The sequence below is a fragment of the Hyla sarda genome, unplaced genomic scaffold (genome assembly GCF_029499605.1).
Source record: "Hyla sarda isolate aHylSar1 unplaced genomic scaffold, aHylSar1.hap1 scaffold_1189, whole genome shotgun sequence".
NCBI classification, from domain to species: domain Eukaryota; kingdom Metazoa; phylum Chordata; class Amphibia; order Anura; family Hylidae; genus Hyla; species Hyla sarda.
In genome coordinates, this window is record NW_026607812.1 from 46,010 (window position 1) to 63,312 (window position 17,303).

Sequence of the window (17,303 nt, forward strand, 5' to 3'; positions counted from 1 at the left end):
GCCTTCATAGAAGCAACAGGAGATTGTTGCATCCATCTTGAACCCTCAGAACTACAGTGCTATGATGTCACTCACTTCCACAGGCCTTGCAGAGTGTAAACAACAACAACCCAGCTTTGTTGTGTATGTAACCAAAGGGATTTGTGATGTCACCTAGAACCTTCACAGCAGCGACAGCTTTATGAGGAGCATCAGCACTGCTCTGCCTGAGCAGAACCATCACCGCCATAGGTTGTCAAATAACCCGGATTTAACCCACACAGGTAAGTCCAATGGGGTGCAGGCATGTCCTCTATGCTTACAGCTTCCCGTGGGTGTTGGTTTGATACCGTTTGGGGACAGCCAAGGAGGCATCTGCAGGCAACAAAGGTAGGTGTGTGCTTGTGTGTGTGTTTCCTATGCAGATCCTAAGCCCAGTGTCACATGCAAGTAGGAGGAGTAAGAAGGGTTCCTGGCAAATCCGGGTTATGGATTGCATTTAAAAAGGCCCCGTGGGAGTGCAATGGGCCCCTGTCTTGCTGCTTAGCAATAATGGTATGGGTTTAGGTTCTGCTGTGTGTACTGGTGGTTGACTGCCCCCCAGCCCAGAGTGTGCATGGAAAATTGTCTGGCAGCCTCCCTGACAGCAAGCAGTGATAGTGCCCATGAAGGGGACCTTGTTGGGCCCGCCCCTTTCACGGTTATCGCTTCTCGGCCTTTTGGCTAAGATCAAGTGTAGTATCTGTTCTTATCAGTTTAATATCTGATACGTCCCCTATCTGGGGACCATATATTAAATGGATTTTTGAGAACGGGGGCCGATTTCGAAGCTTGCTTCCGTCGCCCTATGCATTGACCCGATATGGCAGTATCTTCGGGTACAGTGCACCACCCCCTTACAGGGTTAAAAAGAAAGATTCCTACTTTCATTGCTACCTGCTTGCTGGCTAGCCAGCTAGCCAGCCCTGTGGGCCTTGCTGCTGCTGCAGCCAAAAAACAAAAGGTGGTGCTGCTGCTGCTTCTGCTGCTTCTGCTTCTGCTTGTGTCTGGCCCCTGTTGGAGCGTCCAGGCACAGGACTTCTGCTGCTGCTGACTAAATGGCCTCCTTAATTGGATCATTTGAGTAGCCAGCACACCTGTGCAGGTAGGGCATGACATGATAGGCAGCTGCCTTGATAGCGGGTGGGTGCTGAATGTTCCTAATTGACAAAATAAGATTAATGCTTATGAAGAAATATAAAATCTCATCCCTTCCCCAATATCGCGCCACACCCCTACCCCTTAATTCCCTGGTTGAACGTGATGGACATATGTCTTTTTTCGACCGTACTAACTATGTAACTATGTAACATAACATGGGGGGGGGGGGGGGGGGGTCTCCTGGCTGTTCACACAGGTGTGTCATTGCTGTACATTGACCATGCATTGCTTCTGTGGTATTGCAAAGGCAAAGACAAATGCTTCCAGCCATCCATTGCACTAATGGATTGGTCATCAGCTGGCTGTCTATGTCCCGCATCAATATAGACCAAAGTACAGAGGGTTAGGCTATGCTATTGTGCACCTACCTGATGCATCAGAAGGTGCGAGGCCCTTGCTAAATTCTGTGCACAGACTTTGAGATCTATGCTTTAGACTGTATCTAAACCTGCTCCAACATGGACTGACATTCTGGCCTACTTTCAGCCGATGCGACTTGTCTGTCGCTGAACAGTCACTTTTTATGTATTCAGCACCTATGTATAATGTTGTAAAAATGCTCTAGAAGCTAAAGTCGCAGAAATGTCACACATATTTGGCCTGCAACTTTCTGTGCGACAAATTCAGACAGGAAAAATCAGTATAAATCCTTAGAAAATTATCCCCCAGTGTCTCCATCTGCTGGCGGTATTGAATAAGCATTGCTGCACTGATGGGGTATGCATTAGACGAAAAAAAAGAAGAAAAAGAAGAATAATACGCCCAGAAAAGAGGCGAAAAGGAGAAAAACGTAAAAAAACGTGAAAAAAAAGTAAGAGGAAGAGAAGGGAAAAAAAGGTGGAAATGGGCTTAAAAGTGATTTCGGCGGAGAAATATATATATATATATATATATATATATATATATATATATGCGCACACACACACATAGATATAAACGTATTCTCCGTTGAGATATTGCAGCCGCTGCTGTGTCCAGGCCCAGGAGCCTTAGCACTGTGCTGTGATGTCACTCAATACCACTGACATCACTAGGTGTAAACAACATCTCTCCTTTGCTGTGTATGTGACTATGGAGCTGTTTGGTGATGTCGTCTATTACGGCCTTCATAGAAGCAACAGGAGATTGTTGCATCCATCTTGAACCCTCAGAACTACAGTGCTATGATGTCACTCACTTCCACAGGCCTTGCAGAGTGTAAACAACAACAACCCAGCTTTGTTGTGTATGTAACCAAAGGGATTTGTGATGTCACCTAGAACCTTCACAGCAGCGACAGCTTTATGAGGAGCATCAGCACTGCTCTGCCTGAGCAGAACCATCACCGCCATAGGTTGTCAAATAACCCGGATTTAACCCACACAGGTAAGTCCAATGGGGTGCAGGCATGTCCTCTATGCTTACAGCTTCCCGTGGGTGTTGGTTTGATACCGTTTGGGGACAGCCAAGGAGGCATCTGCAGGCAACAAAGGTAGGTGTGTGCTTGTGTGTGTGTTTCCTATGCAGATCCTAAGCCCAGTGTCACATGCAAGTAGGAGGAGTAAGAAGGGTTCCTGGCAAATCCGGGTTATGGATTGCATTTAAAAAGGCCCCGTGGGAGTGCAATGGGCCCCTGTCTTGCTGCTTAGCAATAATGGTATGGGTTTAGGTTCTGCTGTGTGTACTGGTGGTTGACTGCCCCCCAGCCCAGAGTGTGCATGGAAAATTGTCTGGCAGCCTCCCTGACAGCAAGCAGTGATAGTGCCCATGAAGGGGACCTTGTTGGGCCCGCCCCTTTCACGGTTATCGCTTCTCGGCCTTTTGGCTAAGATCAAGTGTAGTATCTGTTCTTATCAGTTTAATATCTGATACGTCCCCTATCTGGGGACCATATATTAAATGGATTTTTGAGAACGGGGGCCGATTTCGAAGCTTGCTTCCGTCGCCCTATGCATTGACCCGATATGGCAGTATCTTCGGGTACAGTGCACCACCCCCTTACAGGGTTAAAAAGAAAGATTCCTACTTTCATTGCTACCTGCTTGCTGGCTAGCCAGCTAGCCAGCCCTGTGGGCCTTGCTGCTGCTGCAGCCAAAAAACAAAAGGTGGTGCTGCTGCTGCTTCTGCTGCTTCTGCTTCTGCTTGTGTCTGGCCCCTGTTGGAGCGTCCAGGCACAGGACTTCTGCTGCTGCTGACTAAATGGCCTCCTTAATTGGATCATTTGAGTAGCCAGCACACCTGTGCAGGTAGGGCATGACATGATAGGCAGCTGCCTTGATAGCGGGTGGGTGCTGAATGTTCCTAATTGACAAAATAAGATTAATGCTTATGAAGAAATATAAAATCTCATCCCTTCCCCAATATCGCGCCACACCCCTACCCCTTAATTCCCTGGTTGAACGTGATGGACATATGTCTTTTTTCGACCGTACTAACTATGTAACTATGTAACATAACATGGGGGGGGGGGGGGGGGGTCTCCTGGCTGTTCACACAGGTGTGTCATTGCTGTACATTGACCATGCATTGCTTCTGTGGTATTGCAAAGGCAAAGACAAATGCTTCCAGCCATCCATTGCACTAATGGATTGGTCATCAGCTGGCTGTCTATGTCCCGCATCAATATAGACCAAAGTACAGAGGGTTAGGCTATGCTATTGTGCACCTACCTGATGCATCAGAAGGTGCGAGGCCCTTGCTAAATTCTGTGCACAGACTTTGAGATCTATGCTTTAGACTGTATCTAAACCTGCTCCAACATGGACTGACATTCTGGCCTACTTTCAGCCGATGCGACTTGTCTGTCGCTGAACAGTCGCTTTTTATGTATTCAGCACCTATGTATAATGTTGTAAAAATGCTCTAGAAGCTAAAGTCGCAGAAATGTCACACATATTTGGCCTGCAACTTTCTGTGCGACAAATTCAGACAGGAAAAATCAGTATAAATCCTTAGAAAATTATCCCCCAGTGTCTCCATCTGCTGGCGGTATTGAATAAGCATTGCTGCACTGATGGGGTATGCATTAGACGAAAAAAAAGAAGAAAAAGAAGAATAATACGCCCAGAAAAGAGGCGAAAAGGAGAAAAACGTAAAAAAACGTGAAAAAAAAGTAAGAGGAAGAGAAGGGAAAAAAAGGTGGAAATGGGTTTAAAAGTGATTTCGGCGGAGAAATATATATATATATATATATATATATATATATATATATATATATATGCGCACACACACACATAGATATAAACGTATTCTCCGTTGAGATATTGCAGCCGCTGCTGTGTCCAGGCCCAGGAGCCTTAGCACTGTGCTGTGATGTCACTCAATACCACTGACATCACTAGGTGTAAACAACATCTCTCCTTTGCTGTGTATGTGACTATGGAGCTGTTTGGTGATGTCGTCTATTACGGCCTTCATAGAAGCAACAGGAGATTGTTGCATCCATCTTGAACCCTCAGAACTACAGTGCTATGATGTCACTCACTTCCACAGGCCTTGCAGAGTGTAAACAACAACAACCCAGCTTTGTTGTGTATGTAACCAAAGGGATTTGTGATGTCACCTAGAACCTTCACAGCAGCGACAGCTTTATGAGGAGCATCAGCACTGCTCTGCCTGAGCAGAACCATCACCGCCATAGGTTGTCAAATAACCCGGATTTAACCCACACAGGTAAGTCCAATGGGGTGCAGGCATGTCCTCTATGCTTACAGCTTCCCGTGGGTGTTGGTTTGATACCGTTTGGGGACAGCCAAGGAGGCATCTGCAGGCAACAAAGGTAGGTGTGTGCTTGTGTGTGTGTTTCCTATGCAGATCCTAAGCCCAGTGTCACATGCAAGTAGGAGGAGTAAGAAGGGTTCCTGGCAAATCCGGGTTATGGATTGCATTTAAAAAGGCCCCGTGGGAGTGCAATGGGCCCCTGTCTTGCTGCTTAGCAATAATGGTATGGGTTTAGGTTCTGCTGTGTGTACTGGTGGTTGACTGCCCCCCAGCCCAGAGTGTGCATGGAAAATTGTCTGGCAGCCTCCCTGACAGCAAGCAGTGATAGTGCCCATGAAGGGGACCTTGTTGGGCCCGCCCCTTTCACGGTTATCGCTTCTCGGCCTTTTGGCTAAGATCAAGTGTAGTATCTGTTCTTATCAGTTTAATATCTGATACGTCCCCTATCTGGGGACCATATATTAAATGGATTTTTGAGAACGGGGGCCGATTTCGAAGCTTGCTTCCGTCGCCCTATGCATTGACCCGATATGGCAGTATCTTCGGGTACAGTGCACCACCCCCTTACAGGGTTAAAAAGAAAGATTCCTACTTTCATTGCTACCTGCTTGCTGGCTAGCCAGCTAGCCAGCCCTGTGGGCCTTGCTGCTGCTGCAGCCAAAAAACAAAAGGTGGTGCTGCTGCTGCTTCTGCTGCTTCTGCTTCTGCTTGTGTCTGGCCCCTGTTGGAGCGTCCAGGCACAGGACTTCTGCTGCTGCTGACTAAATGGCCTCCTTAATTGGATCATTTGAGTAGCCAGCACACCTGTGCAGGTAGGGCATGACATGATAGGCAGCTGCCTTGATAGCGGGTGGGTGCTGAATGTTCCTAATTGACAAAATAAGATTAATGCTTATGAAGAAATATAAAATCTCATCCCTTCCCCAATATCGCGCCACACCCCTACCCCTTAATTCCCTGGTTGAACGTGATGGACATATGTCTTTTTTCGACCGTACTAACTATGTAACTATGTAACATAACATGGGGGGGGGGGGGGGGGGGGGGTCTCCTGGCTGTTCACACAGGTGTGTCATTGCTGTACATTGACCATGCATTGCTTCTGTGGTATTGCAAAGGCAAAGACAAATGCTTCCAGCCATCCATTGCACTAATGGATTGGTCATCAGCTGGCTGTCTATGTCCCGCATCAATATAGACCAAAGTACAGAGGGTTAGGCTATGCTATTGTGCACCTACCTGATGCATCAGAAGGTGCGAGGCCCTTGCTAAATTCTGTGCACAGACTTTGAGATCTATGCTTTAGACTGTATCTAAACCTGCTCCAACATAGACTGACATTCTGGCCTACTTTCAGCCGATGCGACTTGTCTGTCGCTGAACAGTCACTTTTTATGTATTCAGCACCTATGTATAATGTTGTAAAAATGCTCTAGAAGCTAAAGTCGCAGAAATGTCACACATATTTGGCCTGCAACTTTCTGTGCGACAAATTCAGACAGGAAAAATCAGTATAAATCCTTAGAAAATTATCCCCCAGTGTCTCCATCTGCTGGCGGTATTGAATAAGCATTGCTGCACTGATGGGGTATGCATTAGACGAAAAAAAAGAAGAAAAAGAAGAATAATACGCCCAGAAAAGAGGCGAAAAGGAGAAAAACGTAAAAAAACGTGAAAAAAAAGTAAGAGGAAGAGAAGGGAAAAAAAGGTGGAAATGGGTTTAAAAGTGATTTCGGCGGAGAAATATATATATATATATATATATATATATATATATATATATATATGCGCACACACACACATAGATATAAACGTATTCTCCGTTGAGATATTGCAGCCGCTGCTGTGTCCAGGCCCAGGAGCCTTAGCACTGTGCTGTGATGTCACTCAATACCACTGACATCACTAGGTGTAAACAACATCTCTCCTTTGCTGTGTATGTGACTATGGAGCTGTTTGGTGATGTCGTCTATTACGGCCTTCATAGAAGCAACAGGAGATTGTTGCATCCATCTTGAACCCTCAGAACTACAGTGCTATGATGTCACTCACTTCCACAGGCCTTGCAGAGTGTAAACAACAACAACCCAGCTTTGTTGTGTATGTAACCAAAGGGATTTGTGATGTCACCTAGAACCTTCACAGCAGCGACAGCTTTATGAGGAGCATCAGCACTGCTCTGCCTGAGCAGAACCATCACCGCCATAGGTTGTCAAATAACCCGGATTTAACCCACACAGGTAAGTCCAATGGGGTGCAGGCATGTCCTCTATGCTTACAGCTTCCCGTGGGTGTTGGTTTGATACCGTTTGGGGACAGCCAAGGAGGCATCTGCAGGCAACAAAGGTAGGTGTGTGCTTGTGTGTGTGTTTCCTATGCAGATCCTAAGCCCAGTGTCACATGCAAGTAGGAGGAGTAAGAAGGGTTCCTGGCAAATCCGGGTTATGGATTGCATTTAAAAAGGCCCCGTGGGAGTGCAATGGGCCCCTGTCTTGCTGCTTAGCAATAATGGTATGGGTTTAGGTTCTGCTGTGTGTACTGGTGGTTGACTGCCCCCCAGCCCAGAGTGTGCATGGAAAATTGTCTGGCAGCCTCCCTGACAGCAAGCAGTGATAGTGCCCATGAAGGGGACCTTGTTGGGCCCGCCCCTTTCACGGTTATCGCTTCTCGGCCTTTTGGCTAAGATCAAGTGTAGTATCTGTTCTTATCAGTTTAATATCTGATACGTCCCCTATCTGGGGACCATATATTAAATGGATTTTTGAGAACGGGGGCCGATTTCGAAGCTTGCTTCCGTCGCCCTATGCATTGACCCGATATGGCAGTATCTTCGGGTACAGTGCACCACCCCCTTACAGGGTTAAAAAGAAAGATTCCTACTTTCATTGCTACCTGCTTGCTGGCTAGCCAGCTAGCCAGCCCTGTGGGCCTTGCTGCTGCTGCAGCCAAAAAACAAAAGGTGGTGCTGCTGCTGCTTCTGCTGCTTCTGCTTCTGCTTGTGTCTGGCCCCTGTTGGAGCGTCCAGGCACAGGACTTCTGCTGCTGCTGACTAAATGGCCTCCTTAATTGGATCATTTGAGTAGCCAGCACACCTGTGCAGGTAGGGCATGACATGATAGGCAGCTGCCTTGATAGCGGGTGGGTGCTGAATGTTCCTAATTGACAAAATAAGATTAATGCTTATGAAGAAATATAAAATCTCATCCCTTCCCCAATATCGCGCCACACCCCTACCCCTTAATTCCCTGGTTGAACGTGATGGACATATGTCTTTTTTCGACCGTACTAACTATGTAACTATGTAACATAACATGGGGGGGGGGGGGGGGGGGTCTCCTGGCTGTTCACACAGGTGTGTCATTGCTGTACATTGACCATGCATTGCTTCTGTGGTATTGCAAAGGCAAAGACAAATGCTTCCAGCCATCCATTGCACTAATGGATTGGTCATCAGCTGGCTGTCTATGTCCCGCATCAATATAGACCAAAGTACAGAGGGTTAGGCTATGCTATTGTGCACCTACCTGATGCATCAGAAGGTGCGAGGCCCTTGCTAAATTCTGTGCACAGACTTTGAGATCTATGCTTTAGACTGTATCTAAACCTGCTCCAACATGGACTGACATTCTGGCCTACTTTCAGCCGATGCGACTTGTCTGTCGCTGAACAGTCGCTTTTTATGTATTCAGCACCTATGTATAATGTTGTAAAAATGCTCTAGAAGCTAAAGTCGCAGAAATGTCACACATATTTGGCCTGCAACTTTCTGTGCGACAAATTCAGACAGGAAAAATCAGTATAAATCCTTAGAAAATTATCCCCCAGTGTCTCCATCTGCTGGCGGTATTGAATAAGCATTGCTGCACTGATGGGGTATGCATTAGACGAAAAAAAAGAAGAAAAAGAAGAATAATACGCCCAGAAAAGAGGCGAAAAGGAGAAAAACGTAAAAAAACGTGAAAAAAAAGTAAGAGGAAGAGAAGGGAAAAAAAGGTGGAAATGGGTTTAAAAGTGATTTCGGCGGAGAAATATATATATATATATATATATATATATATATATATATATATATATGCGCACACACACACATAGATATAAACGTATTCTCCGTTGAGATATTGCAGCCGCTGCTGTGTCCAGGCCCAGGAGCCTTAGCACTGTGCTGTGATGTCACTCAATACCACTGACATCACTAGGTGTAAACAACATCTCTCCTTTGCTGTGTATGTGACTATGGAGCTGTTTGGTGATGTCGTCTATTACGGCCTTCATAGAAGCAACAGGAGATTGTTGCATCCATCTTGAACCCTCAGAACTACAGTGCTATGATGTCACTCACTTCCACAGGCCTTGCAGAGTGTAAACAACAACAACCCAGCTTTGTTGTGTATGTAACCAAAGGGATTTGTGATGTCACCTAGAACCTTCACAGCAGCGACAGCTTTATGAGGAGCATCAGCACTGCTCTGCCTGAGCAGAACCATCACCGCCATAGGTTGTCAAATAACCCGGATTTAACCCACACAGGTAAGTCCAATGGGGTGCAGGCATGTCCTCTATGCTTACAGCTTCCCGTGGGTGTTGGTTTGATACCGTTTGGGGACAGCCAAGGAGGCATCTGCAGGCAACAAAGGTAGGTGTGTGCTTGTGTGTGTGTTTCCTATGCAGATCCTAAGCCCAGTGTCACATGCAAGTAGGAGGAGTAAGAAGGGTTCCTGGCAAATCCGGGTTATGGATTGCATTTAAAAAGGCCCCGTGGGAGTGCAATGGGCCCCTGTCTTGCTGCTTAGCAATAATGGTACGGGTTTAGGTTCTGCTGTGTGTACTGGTGGTTGACTGCCCCCCAGCCCAGAGTGTGCATGGAAAATTGTCTGGCAGCCTCCCTGACAGCAAGCAGTGATAGTGCCCATGAAGGGGACCTTGTTGGGCCCGCCCCTTTCACGGTTATCGCTTCTCGGCCTTTTGGCTAAGATCAAGTGTAGTATCTGTTCTTATCAGTTTAATATCTGATACGTCCCCTATCTGGGGACCATATATTAAATGGATTTTTGAGAACGGGGGCCGATTTCGAAGCTTGCTTCCGTCGCCCTATGCATTGACCCGATATGGCAGTATCTTCGGGTACAGTGCACCACCCCCTTACAGGGTTAAAAAGAAAGATTCCTACTTTCATTGCTACCTGCTTGCTGGCTAGCCAGCTAGCCAGCCCTGTGGGCCTTGCTGCTGCTGCAGCCAAAAAACAAACGGTGGTGCTGCTGCTGCTTCTGCTGCTTCTGCTTCTGCTTGTGTCTGGCCCCTGTTGGAGCGTCCAGGCACAGGACTTCTGCTGCTGCTGACTAAATGGCCTCCTTAATTGGATCATTTGAGTAGCCAGCACACCTGTGCAGGTAGGGCATGACATGATAGGCAGCTGCCTTGATAGCGGGTGGGTGCTGAATGTTCCTAATTGACAAAATAAGATTAATGCTTATGAAGAAATATAAAATCTCATCCCTTCCCCAATATCGCGCCACACCCCTACCCCTTAATTCCCTGGTTGAACGTGATGGACATATGTCTTTTTTCGACCGTACTAACTATGTAACTATGTAACATAACATGGGGGGGGGGGGGGGGGTCTCCTGGCTGTTCACACAGGTGTGTCATTGCTGTACATTGACCATGCATTGCTTCTGTGGTATTGCAAAGGCAAAGACAAATGCTTCCAGCCATCCATTGCACTAATGGATTGGTCATCAGCTGGCTGTCTATGTCCCGCATCAATATAGACCAAAGTACAGAGGGTTAGGCTATGCTATTGTGCACCTACCTGATGCATCAGAAGGTGCGAGGCCCTTGCTAAATTCTGTGCACAGACTTTGAGATCTATGCTTTAGACTGTATCTAAACCTGCTCCAACATGGACTGACATTCTGGCCTACTTTCAGCCGATGCGACTTGTCTGTCGCTGAACAGTCGCTTTTTATGTATTCAGCACCTATGTATAATGTTGTAAAAATGCTCTAGAAGCTAAAGTCGCAGAAATGTCACACATATTTGGCCTGCAACTTTCTGTGCGACAAATTCAGACAGGAAAAATCAGTATAAATCCTTAGAAAATTATCCCCCAGTGTCTCCATCTGCTGGCGGTATTGAATAAGCATTGCTGCACTGATGGGGTATGCATTAGACGAAAAAAAAGAAGAAAAAGAAGAATAATACGCCCAGAAAAGAGGCGAAAAGGAGAAAAACGTAAAAAAACGTGAAAAAAAAGTAAGAGGAAGAGAAGGGAAAAAAAGGTGGAAATGGGTTTAAAAGTGATTTCGGCGGAGAAATATATATATATATATATATATATATATATATATATATATATATGCGCACACACACACATAGATATAAACGTATTCTCCGTTGAGATATTGCAGCCGCTGCTGTGTCCAGGCCCAGGAGCCTTAGCACTGTGCTGTGATGTCACTCAATACCACTGACATCACTAGGTGTAAACAACATCTCTCCTTTGCTGTGTATGTGACTATGGAGCTGTTTGGTGATGTCGTCTATTACGGCCTTCATAGAAGCAACAGGAGATTGTTGCATCCATCTTGAACCCTCAGAACTACAGTGCTATGATGTCACTCACTACTTCCACAGGCCTTGCAGAGTGTAAACAACAACAACCCAGCTTTGTTGTGTATGTAACCAAAGGGATTTGTGATGTCACCTAGAACCTTCACAGCAGCGACAGCTTTATGAGGAGCATCAGCACTGCTCTGCCTGAGCAGAACCATCACCGCCATAGGTTGTCAAATAACCCGGATTTAACCCACACAGGTAAGTCCAATGGGGTGCAGGCATGTCCTCTATGCTTACAGCTTCCCGTGGGTGTTGGTTTGATACCGTTTGGGGACAGCCAAGGAGGCATCTGCAGGCAACAAAGGTAGGTGTGTGCTTGTGTGTGTGTTTCCTATGCAGATCCTAAGCCCAGTGTCACATGCAAGTAGGAGGAGTAAGAAGGGTTCCTGGCAAATCCGGGTTATGGATTGCATTTAAAAAGGCCCCGTGGGAGTGCAATGGGCCCCTGTCTTGCTGCTTAGCAATAATGGTATGGGTTTAGGTTCTGCTGTGTGTACTGGTGGTTGACTGCCCCCCAGCCCAGAGTGTGCATGGAAAATTGTCTGGCAGCCTCCCTGACAGCAAGCAGTGATAGTGCCCATGAAGGGGACCTTGTTGGGCCCGCCCCTTTCACGGTTATCGCTTCTCGGCCTTTTGGCTAAGATCAAGTGTAGTATCTGTTCTTATCAGTTTAATATCTGATACGTCCCCTATCTGGGGACCATATATTAAATGGATTTTTGAGAACGGGGGCCGATTTCGAAGCTTGCTTCCGTCGCCCTATGCATTGACCCGATATGGCAGTATCTTCGGGTACAGTGCACCACCCCCTTACAGGGTTAAAAAGAAAGATTCCTACTTTCATTGCTACCTGCTTGCTGGCTAGCCAGCTAGCCAGCCCTGTGGGCCTTGCTGCTGCTGCAGCCAAAAAACAAAAGGTGGTGCTGCTGCTGCTTCTGCTGCTTCTGCTTCTGCTTGTGTCTGGCCCCTGTTGGAGCGTCCAGGCACAGGACTTCTGCTGCTGCTGACTAAATGGCCTCCTTAATTGGATCATTTGAGTAGCCAGCACACCTGTGCAGGTAGGGCATGACATGATAGGCAGCTGCCTTGATAGCGGGTGGGTGCTGAATGTTCCTAATTGACAAAATAAGATTAATGCTTATGAAGAAATATAAAATCTCATCCCTTCCCCAATATCGCGCCACACCCCTACCCCTTAATTCCCTGGTTGAACGTGATGGACATATGTCTTTTTTCGACCGTACTAACTATGTAACTATGTAACATAACATGGGGGGGGGGGGGGGGTCTCCTGGCTGTTCACACAGGTGTGTCATTGCTGTACATTGACCATGCATTGCTTCTGTGGTATTGCAAAGGCAAAGACAAATGCTTCCAGCCATCCATTGCACTAATGGATTGGTCATCAGCTGGCTGTCTATGTCCCGCATCAATATAGACCAAAGTACAGAGGGTTAGGCTATGCTATTGTGCACCTACCTGATGCATCAGAAGGTGCGAGGCCCTTGCTAAATTCTGTGCACAGACTTTGAGATCTATGCTTTAGACTGTATCTAAACCTGCTCCAACATGGACTGACATTCTGGCCTACTTTCAGCCGATGCGACTTGTCTGTCGCTGAACAGTCGCTTTTTATGTATTCAGCACCTATGTATAATGTTGTAAAAATGCTCTAGAAGCTAAAGTCGCAGAAATGTCACACATATTTGGCCTGCAACTTTCTGTGCGACAAATTCAGACAGGAAAAATCAGTATAAATCCTTAGAAAATTATCCCCCAGTGTCTCCATCTGCTGGCGGTATTGAATAAGCATTGCTGCACTGATGGGGTATGCATTAGACGAAAAAAAAGAAGAAAAAGAAGAATAATACGCCCAGAAAAGAGGCGAAAAGGAGAAAAACGTAAAAAAACGTGAAAAAAAAGTAAGAGGAAGAGAAGGGAAAAAAAGGTGGAAATGGGTTTAAAAGTGATTTCGGCGGAGAAATATATATATATATATATATATATATATATGTATATATATATGCGCACACACACACATAGATATAAACGTATTCTCCGTTGAGATATTGCAGCCGCTGCTGTGTCCAGGCCCAGGAGCCTTAGCACTGTGCTGTGATGTCACTCAATACCACTGACATCACTAGGTGTAAACAACATCTCTCCTTTGCTGTGTATGTGACTATGGAGCTGTTTGGTGATGTCGTCTATTACGGCCTTCATAGAAGCAACAGGAGATTGTTGCATCCATCTTGAACCCTCAGAACTACAGTGCTATGATGTCACTCACTTCCACAGGCCTTGCAGAGTGTAAACAACAACAACCCAGCTTTGTTGTGTATGTAACCAAAGGGATTTGTGATGTCACCTAGAACCTTCACAGCAGCGACAGCTTTATGAGGAGCATCAGCACTGCTCTGCCTGAGCAGAACCATCACCGCCATAGGTTGTCAAATAACCCGGATTTAACCCACACAGGTAAGTCCAATGGGGTGCAGGCATGTCCTCTATGCTTACAGCTTCCCGTGGGTGTTGGTTTGATACCGTTTGGGGACAGCCAAGGAGGCATCTGCAGGCAACAAAGGTAGGTGTGTGCTTGTGTGTGTGTTTCCTATGCAGATCCTAAGCCCAGTGTCACATGCAAGTAGGAGGAGTAAGAAGGGTTCCTGGCAAATCCGGGTTATGGATTGCATTTAAAAAGGCCCCGTGGGAGTGCAATGGGCCCCTGTCTTGCTGCTTAGCAATAATGGTACGGGTTTAGGTTCTGCTGTGTGTACTGGTGGTTGACTGCCCCCCAGCCCAGAGTGTGCATGGAAAATTGTCTGGCAGCCTCCCTGACAGCAAGCAGTGATAGTGCCCATGAAGGGGACCTTGTTGGGCCCGCCCCTTTCACGGTTATCGCTTCTCGGCCTTTTGGCTAAGATCAAGTGTAGTATCTGTTCTTATCAGTTTAATATCTGATACGTCCCCTATCTGGGGACCATATATTAAATGGATTTTTGAGAACGGGGGCCGATTTCGAAGCTTGCTTCCGTCGCCCTATGCATTGACCCGATATGGCAGTATCTTCGGGTACAGTGCACCACCCCCTTACAGGGTTAAAAAGAAAGATTCCTACTTTCATTGCTACCTGCTTGCTGGCTAGCCAGCTAGCCAGCCCTGTGGGCCTTGCTGCTGCTGCAGCCAAAAAACAAACGGTGGTGCTGCTGCTGCTTCTGCTGCTTCTGCTTCTGCTTGTGTCTGGCCCCTGTTGGAGCGTCCAGGCACAGGACTTCTGCTGCTGCTGACTAAATGGCCTCCTTAATTGGATCATTTGAGTAGCCAGCACACCTGTGCAGGTAGGGCATGACATGATAGGCAGCTGCCTTGATAGCGGGTGGGTGCTGAATGTTCCTAATTGACAAAATAAGATTAATGCTTATGAAGAAATATAAAATCTCATCCCTTCCCCAATATCGCGCCACACCCCTACCCCTTAATTCCCTGGTTGAACGTGATGGACATATGTCTTTTTTCGACCGTACTAACTATGTAACTATGTAACATAACATGGGGGGGGGGGGGGGTCTCCTGGCTGTTCACACAGGTGTGTCATTGCTGTACATTGACCATGCATTGCTTCTGTGGTATTGCAAAGGCAAAGACAAATGCTTCCAGCCATCCATTGCACTAATGGATTGGTCATCAGCTGGCTGTCTATGTCCCGCATCAATATAGACCAAAGTACAGAGGGTTAGGCTATGCTATTGTGCACCTACCTGATGCATCAGAAGGTGCGAGGCCCTTGCTAAATTCTGTGCACAGACTTTGAGATCTATGCTTTAGACTGTATCTAAACCTGCTCCAACATGGACTGACATTCTGGCCTACTTTCAGCCGATGCGACTTGTCTGTCGCTGAACAGTCGCTTTTTATGTATTCAGCACCTATGTATAATGTTGTAAAAATGCTCTAGAAGCTAAAGTCGCAGAAATGTCACACATATTTGGCCTGCAACTTTCTGTGCGACAAATTCAGACAGGAAAAATCAGTATAAATCCTTAGAAAATTATCCCCCAGTGTCTCCATCTGCTGGCGGTATTGAATAAGCATTGCTGCACTGATGGGGTATGCATTAGACGAAAAAAAAGAAGAAAAGAAGAATAATACGCCCAGAAAAGAGGCGAAAAGGAGAAAAACGTAAAAAAACGTGAAAAAAAAGTAAGAGGAAGAGAAGGGAAAAAAAGGTGGAAATGGGTTTAAAAGTGATTTCGGCGGAGAAATATATATATATATATATATATATATATATATATATGCGCACACACACACATAGATATAAACGTATTCTCCGTTGAGATATTGCAGCCGCTGCTGTGTCCAGGCCCAGGAGCCTTAGCACTGTGCTGTGATGTCACTCAATACCACTGACATCACTAGGTGTAAACAACATCTCTCCTTTGCTGTGTATGTGACTATGGAGCTGTTTGGTGATGTCGTCTATTACGGCCTTCATAGAAGCAACAGGAGATTGTTGCATCCACCTTGAACCCTCAGAACTACAGTGCTATGATGTCACTCACTTCCACAGGCCTTGCAGAGTGTAAACAACAACAACCCAGCTTTGTTGTGTATGTAACCAAAGGGATTTGTGATGTCACCTAGAACCTTCACAGCAGCGACAGCTTTATGAGGAGCATCAGCACTGCTCTGCCTGAGCAGAACCATCACCGCCATAGGTTGTCAAATAACCCGGATTTAACCCACACAGGTAAGTCCAATGGGGTGCAGGCATGTCCTCTATGCTTACAGCTTCCCGTGGGTGTTGGTTTGATACCGTTTGGGGACAGCCAAGGAGGCATCTGCAGGCAACAAAGGTAGGTGTGTGCTTGTGTGTGTGTTTCCTGTGCAGATCCTAAGCCCAGTGTCACATGCAAGTAGGAGGAGTAAGAAGGGTTCCTGGCAAATCCGGGTTATGGATTGCATTTAAAAAGGCCCCGTGGGAGTGCAATGGGCCCCTGTCTTGCTGCTTAGCAATAATGGTATGGGTTTAGGTTCTGCTGTGTGTACTGGTGGTTGACTGCCCCCCAGCCCAGAGTGTGCATGGAAAATTGTCTGGCAGCCTCCCTGACAGCAAGCAGTGATAGTGCCCATGAAGGGGACCTTGTTGGGCCCGCCCCTTTCACGGTTATCGCTTCTCGGCCTTTTGGCTAAGATCAAGTGTAGTATCTGTTCTTATCAGTTTAATATCTGATACGTCCCCTATCTGGGGACCATATATTAAATGGATTTTTGAGAACGGGGGCCGATTTCGAAGCTTGCTTCCGTCGCCCTATGCATTGACCCGATATGGCAGTATCTTCGGGTACAGTGCACCACCCCCTTACAGGGTTAAAAAGAAAGATTCCTACTTTCATTGCTACCTGCTTGCTGGCTAGCCAGCTAGCCAGCCCTGTGGGCCTTGCTGCTGCTGCAGCCAAAAAACAAAAGGTGGTGCTGCTGCTGCTTCTGCTGCTTCTGCTTCTGCTTGTGTCTGGCCCCTGTTGGAGCGTCCAGGCACAGGACTTCTGCTGCTGCTGACTAAATGGCCTCCTTAATTGGATCATTTGAGTAGCCAGCACACCTGTGCAGGTAGGGCATGACATGATAGGCAGCTGCCTTGATAGCGGGTGGGTGCTGAATGTTCCTAATTGACAAAATAAGATTAATGCTTATGAAGAAATATAAAATCTCATCCCTTCCCCAATATCGCGCCACACCCCTACCCCTTAATTCCCTGGTTGAACGTGATGGACATATGTCTTTTTTCGACCGTACTAACTATGTAACTA

General features: G+C 46.6%; 8 non-coding genes across 8 annotated transcripts; all 8 read left to right on the plus strand.

Moving 5' to 3' along the window:
* Positions 1–682: 682 nt before the first annotated feature.
* Positions 683–873, plus strand: LOC130303062 (U2 spliceosomal RNA). The gene has a single exon (XR_008853185.1). It is a non-coding gene; the product is annotated as a U2 spliceosomal RNA (small nuclear RNA).
* Positions 874–2,963: 2,090 nt separating this feature from the next.
* On the plus strand, positions 2,964–3,154 carry LOC130303063 (U2 spliceosomal RNA). The gene has a single exon (XR_008853186.1). It is a non-coding gene; the product is annotated as a U2 spliceosomal RNA (small nuclear RNA).
* A 2,095-nt stretch (positions 3,155–5,249) lies between these two features.
* LOC130303065 (U2 spliceosomal RNA) lies at positions 5,250–5,440 on the plus strand. Its single transcript, XR_008853188.1, has one exon. It is a non-coding gene; the product is annotated as a U2 spliceosomal RNA (small nuclear RNA).
* Positions 5,441–7,537: 2,097 nt separating this feature from the next.
* LOC130303066 (U2 spliceosomal RNA) lies at positions 7,538–7,728 on the plus strand. Its single transcript, XR_008853189.1, has one exon. It is a non-coding gene; the product is annotated as a U2 spliceosomal RNA (small nuclear RNA).
* Positions 7,729–9,824: 2,096 nt separating this feature from the next.
* LOC130303067 (U2 spliceosomal RNA) lies at positions 9,825–10,015 on the plus strand. Its single transcript, XR_008853190.1, has one exon. It is a non-coding gene; the product is annotated as a U2 spliceosomal RNA (small nuclear RNA).
* Positions 10,016–12,110: 2,095 nt separating this feature from the next.
* On the plus strand, positions 12,111–12,301 carry LOC130303068 (U2 spliceosomal RNA). The gene has a single exon (XR_008853191.1). It is a non-coding gene; the product is annotated as a U2 spliceosomal RNA (small nuclear RNA).
* A 2,089-nt stretch (positions 12,302–14,390) lies between these two features.
* Positions 14,391–14,581, plus strand: LOC130303069 (U2 spliceosomal RNA). Its single transcript, XR_008853192.1, has one exon. It is a non-coding gene; the product is annotated as a U2 spliceosomal RNA (small nuclear RNA).
* A 2,081-nt stretch (positions 14,582–16,662) lies between these two features.
* On the plus strand, positions 16,663–16,853 carry LOC130303070 (U2 spliceosomal RNA). Its single transcript, XR_008853193.1, has one exon. It is a non-coding gene; the product is annotated as a U2 spliceosomal RNA (small nuclear RNA).
* The last annotated feature ends 450 nt before the right edge of the window (positions 16,854–17,303 follow it).